General features: G+C 28.8%; 1 protein-coding gene across 5 annotated transcripts in view; it reads right to left on the bottom strand.

Moving 5' to 3' along the window:
• Imp (IGF-II mRNA-binding protein) overlaps positions 1–13,961 on the bottom strand; it is a 102,052-nt gene that overhangs the window by 64,383 nt on the left and 23,708 nt on the right. The window lies entirely within an intron of this gene.

Raw genomic sequence — 13,961 nt, 5'->3', positions numbered from 1 at the left:
CCTACCTAACAGGATATTTCTGTAAGGTCAATATTTCTATTTTTTCGTGAGAAAGTAAAACAGATTATTTAATGAGAAGAGTGGAGATGTAAAGTTGATTAATAGTGACATCATTGTATTAAGATGAAACATACTGGCATCCTTGAGCCATGCTTTTGAGCACCATGTTTTCTCCGAGTCACTAAATTGCTTTGCCTTATTCATTTCAATTAATAAATTTTTAGTAACAAACTAACAAATAGACATAATAAAACTCTACCAACTTGAATTTTGTAGTTTAATCTATTTCAATTAAAAATTGTGCACAAGTGTTTTTTTTTAAATTCTGTACTATTTATGCAAGTTAATGGTTTTTCTTTTAAAAGCTGAGAATTTTAATACTTGATCTCATTTTTTCTTCACCAACCTGCGATTAAAGGTGAAGGTAAAAAAAGATTCTCTCCCAAGAATAAGTAAACAGCATATACTGTATGTGAAACAAAAAATTTTTATTCTAAACAAACAAAAAAGTTTAAACAAAAAAGTGTACTCATTGCAGGCAATCTATTTGCATTTATCATTTATGGTTTAAAAATGTCTCTCTGATTTTTGTTGCTCAAAACCATTCAAATACATGCAAGTGTTTGAGTGTGCATGTGTACTGTAATTGAAAAAGAAAAATTGTATCATCATCACCATAGTTTAATATATAGAAACATTTAGTTAACTTTAAACCAATACATCAACTACCGTAAGTAATCGGGCTAACTTTTGGATATATACAATTAAAGATTATAAATAAATTTGGCACTTGAGGTAGGCATTAGGTGCCATCTCTTATTAAAATTAATAATTATAATAATTTAAAATAATTTAGATTAAACTGGAAGAAAAGAAATCGGCCCGAAGCAGGACTCGAACCCGCAACTCCCACTTACCGTGTGGTCGCATTGCCAGTTACGCTACCTGGACCAAAGGTCCAATCTTCTCCTCCAGCATATATAAGCCAAAGACATAACCATCGACGGCTATTACAGCACCGACTGGGGACACCTCCATGCCCACGGCCAGAAACATCCACTCAAGGCACTCAGTCAACTATCACAACCCCGGCAAGGTATATATATATAAGCGGGAGTTGCAGGTTTGAGTCCCACTTCGGGCTGATTCTTTTCTTCCAGTTTAATCTAAAATTATTTTAAATTATTATAATTATTAATTTTAATAAGATATGGTGCCTAATGCCTACCTCAAATGCCAAATTTATTTATAATCTTTAATCATATATATCCAAAAGTTAGCCCGATTACTTACAGCAGTTGGTGATGTATTGGCTTGATGTTATCGGGTTTAGTGAGTGTTTATTTGTTAACTTTAAAACAGAACAGTTAAATTTTTTGAAATAACAATATGTAACACAAGTTATTTTAATTGTAAGCTGTTTATTTACATAAACGTTGCGAAAAGTTCACTGAGTTCAGCGTTATATCCACGTTTGCTTGTCGCAAATGTGGATATAACGCTGAACTTTTCACAACGTTTATACTGTCTTTGGCGTGAATATTGTCGTACCGACGTTTATTTACATATGTTTTTTATTCATATTTGTGTCTTTTCCTATTTAGACTATTTCTTTTATTTCCATTTTTGAATTAATGAAAGCCATTTTTATCAGTAAATCAACAGTTTTAAACATAGCTTCTATTTATGAAAAACATTAAAGGATTGTTTACTACAATTGTCTTGCACTATATTCTTAACTTTCCGTACTTTTCTTGTATGTGACAACATGATCTTAACAGAAAAGTAATGCTTGTTAGCAATCACATGGCTCAAGGATACCAATATATTTCATCTTAATACAAATGACATCACTGTTAATCAGCTTTACACCTTCACTATGCTTATTAAATAGTCCATTTTACTTTCTTATAAAAAAAAAAAGAAAATAGAAATATTGACCATAGAGAAATATCCTCTTAGGTAGATAAATAGCATGTGTTTAACTACCAAATAAATGTCAGTATTAAGTATTACATGACTTGCCTATAGTGATGTTCTTGTTAGTTACAATGTATTTGTTAATTATGAACAAAGTATATAGACTGTATTATATACATATGTACTTTTTTGCACAATGGATTTTTGCAATTAGCCAACCAGTCTCGCTTGTACAAAAATACAAATTACAGTCAAACCTGTTTTTATGCGCTCTTTTTATGTGCAATTTTTATTTGTGCGATTTTTTAATTTGTGCGGTATAGTTGGCGACTAGTCTCGTGCGATTCGTAATGTCTTACGTTGACTTATTATAGCATAAATGCACTTATTATAGTAATATTATTGCATGAATATGCGAAAAATAAAATAATTTACTTTTTAAGTCAACAAAACACCACCTGGACAAAAATATGTAAAACAGACGTTAGACCAGACGATGCAGTCAAGTGCTGACATCTGTTGTCAATAAATTCTATTTCGTACGGTTTTGAGTTATTTTCTATGTGAGACTTTTTTTATGCGGTCCCTGTTGACCGCATAAAAAAATTATTTTTTTAATTGTGTTGCGAAAACTATTATTTACAGCCATTCGTGAAGTTTTGTGAGATTTTTTTTAACGCGTTTTTTTTAATGCGGTCCCTATCCCCCGCATAAAAACAGGTTTGACTGTATAGTTCTTAGGTTTTTCTGGTCTTATTTTAAAATTAGAAATTTTAACAACAAAAGAGCCTATTAAATCTATAAATATTTTATTTTACATTGAAACAATGACTTATTATACAATATCACACATTAAGTGTCCAGCTTTCATTTAAGTTCAAATCAAATTACAATTTTTTAAAAAAGTTAAATTTTTCAAATTTTAGAAAAATGATTTTTATTAGAAACATTCTGTAAATGCTATTTTTAAAATTTTAAAACAAGTAATTCATATAACTTATCTTAGTAAAACAAAAAGTATGAATTATTAACCTAATTCAAATGTTAGGTTAGTCATTCATAACCTAATAAATGACAAAACATTTCCATGTATTAAATGTTTTTATCATATAATAACTTGTAGTTAAAACCAGAACATGGAAAAAATTCACTAAGGACTGAACACTTACTCTGTTCAATACTTCATGAGTGCACAGTAATGTTGCAATGAATAGTATATTTGGCCTCAGGCCGAATACTGAATATTCGGCCAGGAGCATGGCCAAGTAGCCAAATATTCAGCTAGATTAATGTACGTATGAAAATTGGCACGTAAACCGCATTATAGCAAGGGGACCCCGATCTCTATTGGCCTGCTGTCACTACGCTTCGCTAATTGCATAAATTCTTGACAGTTGTAGCGGAGAAACAGGAACATCATGGCAGTATGTCATAAGTGATGATATCAAATGTGGATAACAATGAAATGACCTGCACATGTAACTAAATGGAAAAAGAACAGAAGAACTGTGGAGTGAAAATAAATATGAAATTGAGTTGATAACATAATCGAACAAGTCGAGGCAGCTTATTGGCATGAAATTCGTGGCTATCAATGCCAAATAATTTTTCTCATAGACTTCAGAAAGCTAAATGCTTGTAACGAAAGTCATTTAGCGTGCATGGGCGAAAGCCTGAGGCCGTTCAGGCTACCAAGCAGTCTCGAATCAGTGAAATCATAACTGACTTATACAAACGTTCTTTCTGTCTCTTTTCTCCATTATCACCAGGCTGAGTGAGTCATGTAATTGTAAAATGGGAAATCTATGACAGAAAAGTGACAAATCAAAAGTATCGTGCGCACACATTATGATGTATGCATAGGCATATGTGGACTAGAGCGATAGAGGAAAGAGAAAAGGAAGAACAAAGACGAGCACTTAGAAAAGGATAGGCAGGGTCAGACCCTCAATGTGCGACGATTCTCGAACGAATAGGTGTGTACGTGTGCTGATCTTTGTAATCATAAATTGTGAATACATGTGACTATTATTTTGTTTTTTATTTTGTATAGGTTATAAGTTATAAATAAATATAAACAAACAACACTAACCTGATAACATTAAATCTAAATACCAAAATGATTAATTTACTGTGTTTTTGTTATTTCTTACTCCTGTTTTTACGTATTCGGCCGAATAGTGATTAAATATTCAGTATTTGGCTCGGCCAAATACCAAATAGTAATCAAATATCCATTGCATCATTAGTGCACAGTCAAATTTTAGCATGTAATGTAAACATAGCTTGATTGACTGTTTTGTCATGAAGCAATCATGTTTCATGCTCATCTTTTCATTTTTTATATGGAGATATTTCACATTAGTGTTCAGTCCAGAGTGAATTACCCTGTATAACAATATCTGAAATAGGAAATTACATTTTATGGATATTCAGACAGCATAGGTAGTTTACATGGAAAAATTTCAGCTTTCAAAGATATATTCAAAATACTGCTTTGATAAATTTTTCTAAGATTGTTTGGCTGAAATTATGAATCATCAATTAATGCCAAACAATTTGCCATATTATCAAGCTATTTTTGGGCTATGTTAATAATTAGTTACCAATTAGTTTGACTAGGGGTAGGCAAATTCATCTACATCTAATCAAATTAAGTAATAACTAATCATTAATGTAGTCCAAAAATATAGATCATTTGGCATTCATAATAACAATTCCTAACCCAACTTCATTAATCATTTAAAACTAAGCTCAAATTATATCAATAATCCAGAGATAAAGCCAGATTCATTAATCAGGCTATAACTTGGTAAAGTAAATACACAGATATGTTAAATTTGAACTAAAGATAGGCAATTAAGTTGCCATTTTGTATTAAATTTAATAATTTTAATTTAGAATATTCTGGAAGAGATAGTCAATCAGAAGTGAGATTCAAACCTGTAACTCCTGCTTTTCTTCCAAAATATTTGAAGTTAATTCTATTAAATTTAATAAAAAGATGGAGACAATTGCCTAGCTTTAATGAAATTATGCAATATCTATATATTTAATTAGCCAAGTTATAGTCCAATAATTAATGACTATCATTTATTAGGAAATCATCAGCATCAATAAAAACTAGCCTATGCTTACTTATAAAATTATAAGATGTTTTTAAATGCATTTATGAATCTGACAAATTATGTTCCATCCATAATTACATGTGTCTGAATATAATTTCAAGTTCTAAAATTAAGGCAGTTAATGATTTTAGCAGAAAACAATTTTTTTCTAACAGAACTTACAAATATTTATTTAATTTGTGTAAAATACAAATCAAACTGCCATATTACAAACTTCTATATAGCAAATTTCTCTGTATAACAAATTCTTGCATCATACACTGCTCTTTCAGCCAAAAATATTTTGCAAAGTTGCTTCTAAAGTTAAATTTCTATATAAAAAAATTTTTTTTTTTTAAATTGTAAGGACTAATCAATCATTAGAAGAGTGTTGCTATAATTCATTAAAACTTGACTAATTGAAGCAGTTTCAATGCTCTTAAGTGTGAAGCATATTACAAAAAGAGCATTACATCCACCAAAGACGAATTATCGGGCTAGAGTTCGGCTTTGGTGGATGTACAGCTTTTTAACGGGTTAGTCGTTATTTATTTATATTTACAAAAAGAGCATTTTTTAGACAAAACTAGGGGCCCCCACTTGTATTTTAGAAAGTATTACGCACAACTTACTCATCCCGCACCTAGAGGGATACCAATTCAATTCATTTTTTAACTGTTCTGTGCAACAAATAATTACAATTTTTAAAAATGAAACTGTAGTTAAACTAACATGTATTTTAACACACAAATGTAAACCTACTTAAAATTATGTTTATATACATTAAAATAATGCTTTATTTACAAAAAAGTAATTTCTGTATAATGAAATTTCTCTACAAAATTTTTTTCAGGATTTAGCAACTGTTACATATGTAATAGCTACATTCCAATTCCATTCAATACCTATATTTTGTTTTTAATAAGACACAAATGTACAAAATCATTTACTTTCAAAAAGTTTAAAAGATTATTTTAATAATACAACAATCTAAGAAATATTGTAGATTATAAATATGTAATTACATATTGATGATGAGAATACTGATGAAAAGTATAAAAATATAAATGGAACTTTTGTTGCAATTAACTTACAAGTTATTAAAACTTACTGTTTACCTAATTCAGTGGTTCTTAACCGGTGGTCCATGGACCACTGGTGGTTCCAGAAAGCACCCAAAGTGGTCCGTGAAGTCATCCTAAAATTATTAAATAAATGACGATGAGTTCTGTCAGTTCAAATTTCAAATACATTTTGCTTATTTAGTGGATTTTTTTGCACAACTAAATAAATTGAACCTTCAACTGCAAGGTTCAGGAAATATGAAATTGGAAGGCACTAGCAATATATTTGCATTTGAAGATAAAATCAGTGCGTTTATCGCTAAAATTGACCTATTGATCAGCAAAGTTGAAAAAGAGAATTTTTCTGCGTTTGATACATTGAACCCTATTATTGACAGACAGTGTGCTGAGATGTCCACCAGTGGCCGAGCGGTTCTGTTGCTAAACGCTGGGAGTTTGGTCGCGAGTTCCCGCCGCGTTCGGACAGGGTAGTCACGTGGAGTTTTCCGGGTTTTCTTTACATTTGTAACACCTGAATAGGGACCAGTTTCCTTTAAAAGATCTCCCAGAAGGCATTATTCCCATGTGTGACATCGCGTCCCAGAGATGGCAACGGGAAACCTCTCTGGGCTTAACTTTCCCTAGTAAATACCTTGGCGCATTATTAACCTTACTAATCTGCGCCAGGTGTCGCCGTAGTCCGGTAACGGATATAGAAGGCACAGAGAAGAAGTGTGCTGAGATTAAAGGACAAATACAAAAGAACATTACATTCCATTTGCAAAACTTGAAAAATGAATTCAATCGCTATTTTCCTGACTGCAAGGACAAAGGTATTCGGAAACTGATCCGCAATCCTTTCATATTCAATATTTCCGAGGTGCCGGATGAAACACAAGAAGAGTTAATTGAAATGCAACACGATAGTAACTGCAAGGATACTTTTGAAACAGAAATTAATCTTGAAGATTTTTGGAGCCAAAAAGCTATTGCTTCATCTAAAATTCGAGAAATCGCTTTAGGTACCTAACTTTATTTTCAACCACATATTTATGCGAGCAAGGATTCTCAGTGCTTTTGATAATTAAAAATAAACATAGAAATTAGTTGGATGCCAGTGCCAACATGCGTTTGGCTTTGAGTAGCATTGAACAAAGAATCCAGCAGTTGGTAAACACTATGCAGTTACAGAAATTGCACTAAAACAATATAATTAATGTAACATTTTCGCAAATAATATAATACTCTTGGTTCTGAATAATTTTGTACGTGTTCAATTTATAGAACAACCTTATAAGCACTTATATTACTGCCAAACAGCTCGTCGTCTATGGCAAGAGAAAAATTTTGATAAATGGTCCCTTATCACTAAAAGGTTAACAACCACTGACCTAATTCATTTACTTTGGTACCGATACATTGGAAAAATAAAATTTTTTCCCCATGGAAGTATTATTTGAAGATTTATTCAATTGTAGATCAAATAAAACTTAAAATCCTGATTCTATTTTATAGTATTCAATTTGTGAAGAGAGTTTAATCTCAACTTTCATACCTACTTGAATGACATGATGTTATGCTGACATAACCTAGAGTTTTCAAAAATCAAAAACATTATGGTATTCATACAAAATGCTCTTTTATATTGTGTAAACAAAGTTCTTTTACTTTGTTAAAAACTGTCAACCTTAAAATTACTTTTAGGGAATAACAAAATTTTGTGATTAGTTAAACTTTTCACATGATTAAGCAGAAAACAGAAGAATAGCAAACTAATCAATTATTTTTTTTATATACAGTAGAACCCCCCTATAGCACGGTAGATACGTTCTGTGTTGTACGAGTCACTTAAATACACGAGCCAATCACAGCCTGGCACGTGGGCTACAGCTGTTTGAAAGGTTTTCTTCCATAAAATTAATCGATTCTAGACTAATTTATATTCTAGACTAATGTGATTTGGAAATGTTGAGTCAATTTGACTCAACATTTCCAAATCACATATAAGTTTTTGGGAATAATCCATATAAATTATGCTATAAACAAAAAATTGTAGGATTACTTACCAAGTGTGCACCGTTCGACGATGCCATTGCTTAAGCCTGTTTTCATTGCAGAGCGGCTCAAACGGCGGGTGCATTTCCTGATCAGCGAATTTTTCCCAGAAAAATAACTTAACTTTGGAGAAAGCATTAATAAAAATATAATTTTTATGGCCGTTGAATAATAAATGTTTTTTAGTAGGTCCAGTGCTAGTTTAAACTCAATGGTTTGTACAATATCCGCTATTGGTCCAGATTTGACCAATCCTGTCGTAACACAAGTCGGCAATGTTGTTTTACCGTGTTATACGAACACAATCACAAGTTTTTCACCATGTTACATGAACCCATGTTATAGGGGGGGTCTACTGTATACATAAAATCAAAAAACTTAATTCAGGAGGTACTATAACATGAAAAAAATGTTTTTGCCTACCTGCTGGATTAAAGGTTTGATTTTTTGCTTAAGCAGAATTAAAAATAATCATAATAAATAACATTGAGAATTCATGATTACATATAATGTTAGTATAAATTTACAAATTAAGTTATTATTTGTGCTCTGGAATGTTTTTAAATTTTATATATAAAATTAAAAACAGATGATTATCTGAAAAGTTCATATTTCAATAATAATAAAAAATGTTAAGGTGTACACCAACAGACATTTCTGTAAGATTACCAATGCCAAATATATACATACCTTTTCCTGTCAGCAACACTTACTGAAACTAATGTTTTCCGTCTCATTCATAGACCTTTCTAAAATTCACAAACCAAAACAGAACGTTTTTATAACAAACATTTGAACATAAAACAGTTCAAAAGACAAACTGGAATATCACACACAGACTAACTTTTCCAGCAAAGCAAGATTTATTTCACAAACATTTTTCTCTCTTTAATAAGCCTTCTTCAAACTAAGTTGTAGTCTGAAGAAGGTTTATTAAAGAGGCCAAAAATGTTTGAAATAAATCTTGCTTTGCTGGAAAGGAAAGCTGTTAGTTTGTGTTTAAGATTTGATATTCCAGTTTGTCTTTTGAACTGTGTTTTATATTCAAATGTTTGTTATAAGAATATTCTGTTTTGGTTTGTGAATTTCAGAAAGGCCTATGAATGAGATAGAAAACATTAGTTTCAGTAAAAGTGTTGCTGAAAGGAAAAGGTGTATTTGTATATATTTGGCATATTTTTCCAGTTTTGTTGTATACGTCCAAGTTCTCTATCCAAGCAAAAACATTCATGATTAATTTGGAAAATAGCTTTTAATATCCCTTTATGGCATGTTTTCCTCTTGTATGTAATGTACAAGAAGTTTTAACTGCACAGGAAATGAATTTTATCACCCCTGTAAACCCATTCACTCTTCTATAAAATTTACCACAAAAACATCTTTTTAACTCTGTTCATTATGAGACACCAAAACTTGGAATTCAGCAATTATCATAAATTCAACTTGCACCTAAATTAATTCATCGCAATTCATATTACCCTCCTAAATACAAAGAATGTGGTATTAGCATATACACCCAAAGAGCATACATTCTAACACCACCTAAATTATTAGAAATTATTCTGTCCAATTTTATTAAGAGTAAGTTGAATGGATAGTCACAGAATAAAATATAGTCTTTATTTCCAGTGTCCAAACTTTTTGTAAAACCAGAACTTAACATTTTACAAATCCAACACCATATTTTGGTGTAACTTTCTTGAAGTTCAACCCTATATTAAAAAAATATGGATACATCTTACCCATCAAACAAAAAATAACTCCTAAAACTTAGTAAGATACTGTACTCTCTAAGAAATGGAATGCTTGGAAATCTACTCTATCCCAATGACCTATCAGGCACTCAATTACACTAGATAGGTACAACTACTTAGGGTTGTTGAGGATTTTTCTTTGCCCAAAGCAGTTCCTATCCCTACAAAATTAATGTTAGATTTCTTTTGTTACTAAAAAAAGTAAGTATGTTTTTTTATTAATAAAAAACATTTTACGTATTTCACTTGTTAAAAAAAAAAGTAACCAAAGAGGCATGCAAAGAGACAGAAGATGCCCCAAACCACATACAGGCTCTCAATGGCCCTACAACCCCCAAACAACTCATACATCCTAGAACACCTATGTTCAATTTCCACACACAAAAATTGGAAGCAGTTATAGAAGGCTGTATGCGACCTTGAAATAACATTCATTTTAGTAATTGTTTCTGACCTAAAAACTATACACATTTGGGAATCTTTCTTAATTTTACAACCACCTAATAAATCATCCAACTTGTCTTCCTGACAAACATTGCAAATAGTTTATTTAATATTGTCAAATCACTAAAACCACAAATTGATATAGGTATCACTTTACATCCTAATATATAACATTACAATTTTATTTTTAATCCAACATTGTAAAAATCATCTCATTTTTATGAAGATAATTTTGAAAAAGGTATTTACAAAAATTTAAAAAGTTACACTGTTTTATTAAACTTCACATTCATTCTGAGCACAAAAACTGAATAAATAGTTAATAGAAATAAAAAAAAGTTTTGATTAACTATTTAAAAACTCATCTTTTTGGTGTTGAAAACAGATGAAAACAACAACAGTGAGTTTAAAAACAGATGTAATTACAAGTACTTTGAATGATGATTATAATCATCTCCAGGTAAAAACAAATATACAGCAACGATTTTTTAAATTAAAATTTATTTTCACTTATACATTAAATAATGTACTGATTTATTTAGACAATATTACAATGTTTGGAAATATAATAAACTTATAAAATTTGACAACTTAAAGAAAAATTTATATTTTGGGAAGATAAAACAGATGTTTGATGTATTAATCAATTATTGTTAAATGAAAATCCTATATATATATGAAGACAAAAGCATTTAAATTTTAAAAACTTAATACTTTCAAATTTTCTTACACAACATTCTCAGCTAATATTTTAATATTTTAAAAAAGTATTTGATTTTTACTTTCATATATTGAGAATAATAAGCATTTTAAGAGTTTAAATATGAAATTATAAATATTCATAGATCACAATATTTACATAATACATGAAGTACAGTACATTCCATCTAATCAAATTTTAAAAAACTACCAAATGATCAATAAATTTTTAATAAATACATTTACCATTAATAAAATCAAATTTTTAAAAAATATTTAGAACTGAAATTAATTACCTAATAAACTTTGTTTGAATTAAAATTTAAATTTTACAATATTTATACTGAAATACAGCCATATCCTATTATCTGAATCTAACATACTTCTAAAGAAAGATTCAATTATTAGAAATTCAGATTTTGAGAAGTATTTACCATTGTTTCTCATGAAAAAGTGTCTGGTCCATCTAAGTAATCCCCAACTAATTTCCTCAAATGAAACTAAGACATTACAAAAACCCTCTTACTTATCAATTCACATTTTCAGAGTGATGATAAACATTATTAGTAAGGTAATTGGAGTTTGTAAACATGTAATGAGGTCATTAAAAAATGTTTTTAAGCAGTAATGTAATAAGTTTATGTAGTATCTTTTATAAAGAATTATATATGAATTGCATTTATACAATAAACACCATAAAATTGTTATGGTGATACAGTAATATTTTAATATAAAATATATACTATAAAAACAGAACAGTGAAAATAAAATGAGATAGTGAGCTTACTGTAATGACCTATAGATTGTAAGATTGCATGAAAATTTTACAATAGAAATCAATAAACTGCACAACTTCAGTAGAACATATACTATGCAACCGAAACAAATGAAAACAGATACTGGAACAGTTTCACTCGCTACTTCCCACCTTTATATTTACTAGTATCACTTAAATTATTCACAAATCGCACTTTAAAAGAAGATATATAAACAGTTGATACTGGTATTATTATGTGCGTGAATATCACAATATCATTCACTGCAGTAGAATTTGAAATATGAGTTCAGATAACAGGGTATGGTTATAATTAAAATATAATAATTGTATATTTGCACTAACTACTAACATCAAAATAATTTAGGTACAGAACAAACTCAATATTTTTACCAATAAATAATATTTTATGGAAAAAAATCTATGAAAATATTAAATTAACAATTAAAGTTTAAGTTATTTTAAGTTAAGTTATTAATGTATTTAAAAATACTAAATAGTAATTTTTTTAAGACCGTGCCTACAACAGAACTTTAAGGATAATTTGAAATTGTTATTCTTAAATATTGCTATTAATGATTTAAATTATAAAAATTTGTGGAAATTTAAAATTTTATCAATTGGAACACTAATTACAGAGTTATAGTAATACTAATTAATTTCATTAAATATAACCAAATTACAGTTATTAATAAATCAGCTAGACTTAAATAATTGACAGCTACTTAAAGGTTTCATAAAAATTTATTTACAGTATAGCATTATAATTAAAACTGCAATAAATGTAAATTTATAATAGAAATTTTAAATATCTCTCATTTTAAAATTTTTAAAAATTATTAAATAATTAAAACTTTTAAAATTAAATTTTCAAATAAAATTTTCAAATTACAAAATTTAGTTTCTTAAAATTAGCTTTATATTTTAAAATTTAAGATGTTACAAGTTTACAACATGGAAATTTCAATATACAATTTTGGTTAAAAAAGAAAAGCCTTAAAACCATTTTTAATTTCTTGTTGCAAGTAAATAAAGTTTTTCAGATTACATATTCAATTAAGATTTTAAGAAGCTTTGCAAATAATCAAAAATCTGACAAAAAGGTGTCAAAAATTAAGGATACATAGAATTTTCATATTACATTTTATATATATATATATAAACTTTTAACAATGCACCTAACTACTACTACATGAATATAATGGTTCTTCAAAAAAAAAAAAAAAAAAAAAACTCTTGTTATGTACATGTACTTTATTAAATTTCTTTATCACCACCTTTCTTTAATATTCAAATCTTAATTTTAATATTTTTACAATTTTAAGGCTTTTTCTAAAATGACATTCTGAATTCTTATCATCTATTATCAGAAAAAAAATCTAAAGTATTTCTATAAAGCTATCTGTTGCTTGTAATCCATATTAAAGATTAATGCCTTTTGATTTATGAATTTCATTAAATTATATGTTAGAAAAATCTATTATAGTACACATTTTAATCTTTTACTTTAATATAAAAACACAACTTATGTATATATTTTTTTCCAATTCCAATTAGAAAATACTTAAATTATACACATGTTCAGTTTGTTTCAATCACACAATGAATTTATAAAACTAGAAGTTATAAACCTTACCCATGAGAGTTCAAAAAGTTGGCAAATTTTCAAGCTTTTTTTTGTTAATGTTGTCATACTTTACAGTATCGGTTAAAGTTTTAATTTACACGTTTGTTTTCAAATAAGGTTTGATACCTCGAAATTTTAACATATATTCATCGCCTAATATAAAATACATCCTTTCAAATTAGACAGTTACATATTTTTAAACGTATACATATTATATAAATAAATATTTTAAGATTTAAAATCTGTTTATTTCTTTTATTGCATAAATTTTATAAATCAATATTCGATACTAATTACAAGTTCATAAAAAGTTTTAATGTCTCTCGGTTTTAGAATAATTAGTCAGGGAATTAAGAATTAAGTAAGTGAAAAATGAGTATATTTTGAAGGTAGAAAGTAAATTTTGCCCAATATGCTTTTAGCCCCTCCCCCTCCCATTATCAGTATAACCACTAAATAAATACTTAACACCTATTATTCTTTTAACAATAGGTTGATAATGGTTAGGAAGCAAGC

This window comes from Centruroides vittatus, unplaced genomic scaffold, assembly GCF_030686945.1.
Source record: "Centruroides vittatus isolate TY-2023 unplaced genomic scaffold, ASM3068694v2 contig_955, whole genome shotgun sequence".
Classification (NCBI taxonomy): domain Eukaryota; kingdom Metazoa; phylum Arthropoda; class Arachnida; order Scorpiones; family Buthidae; genus Centruroides; species Centruroides vittatus.
The sequence above is the reverse complement of the archived record's forward strand: the minus strand, read 5'-3'. Positions and strand labels throughout refer to the sequence as shown.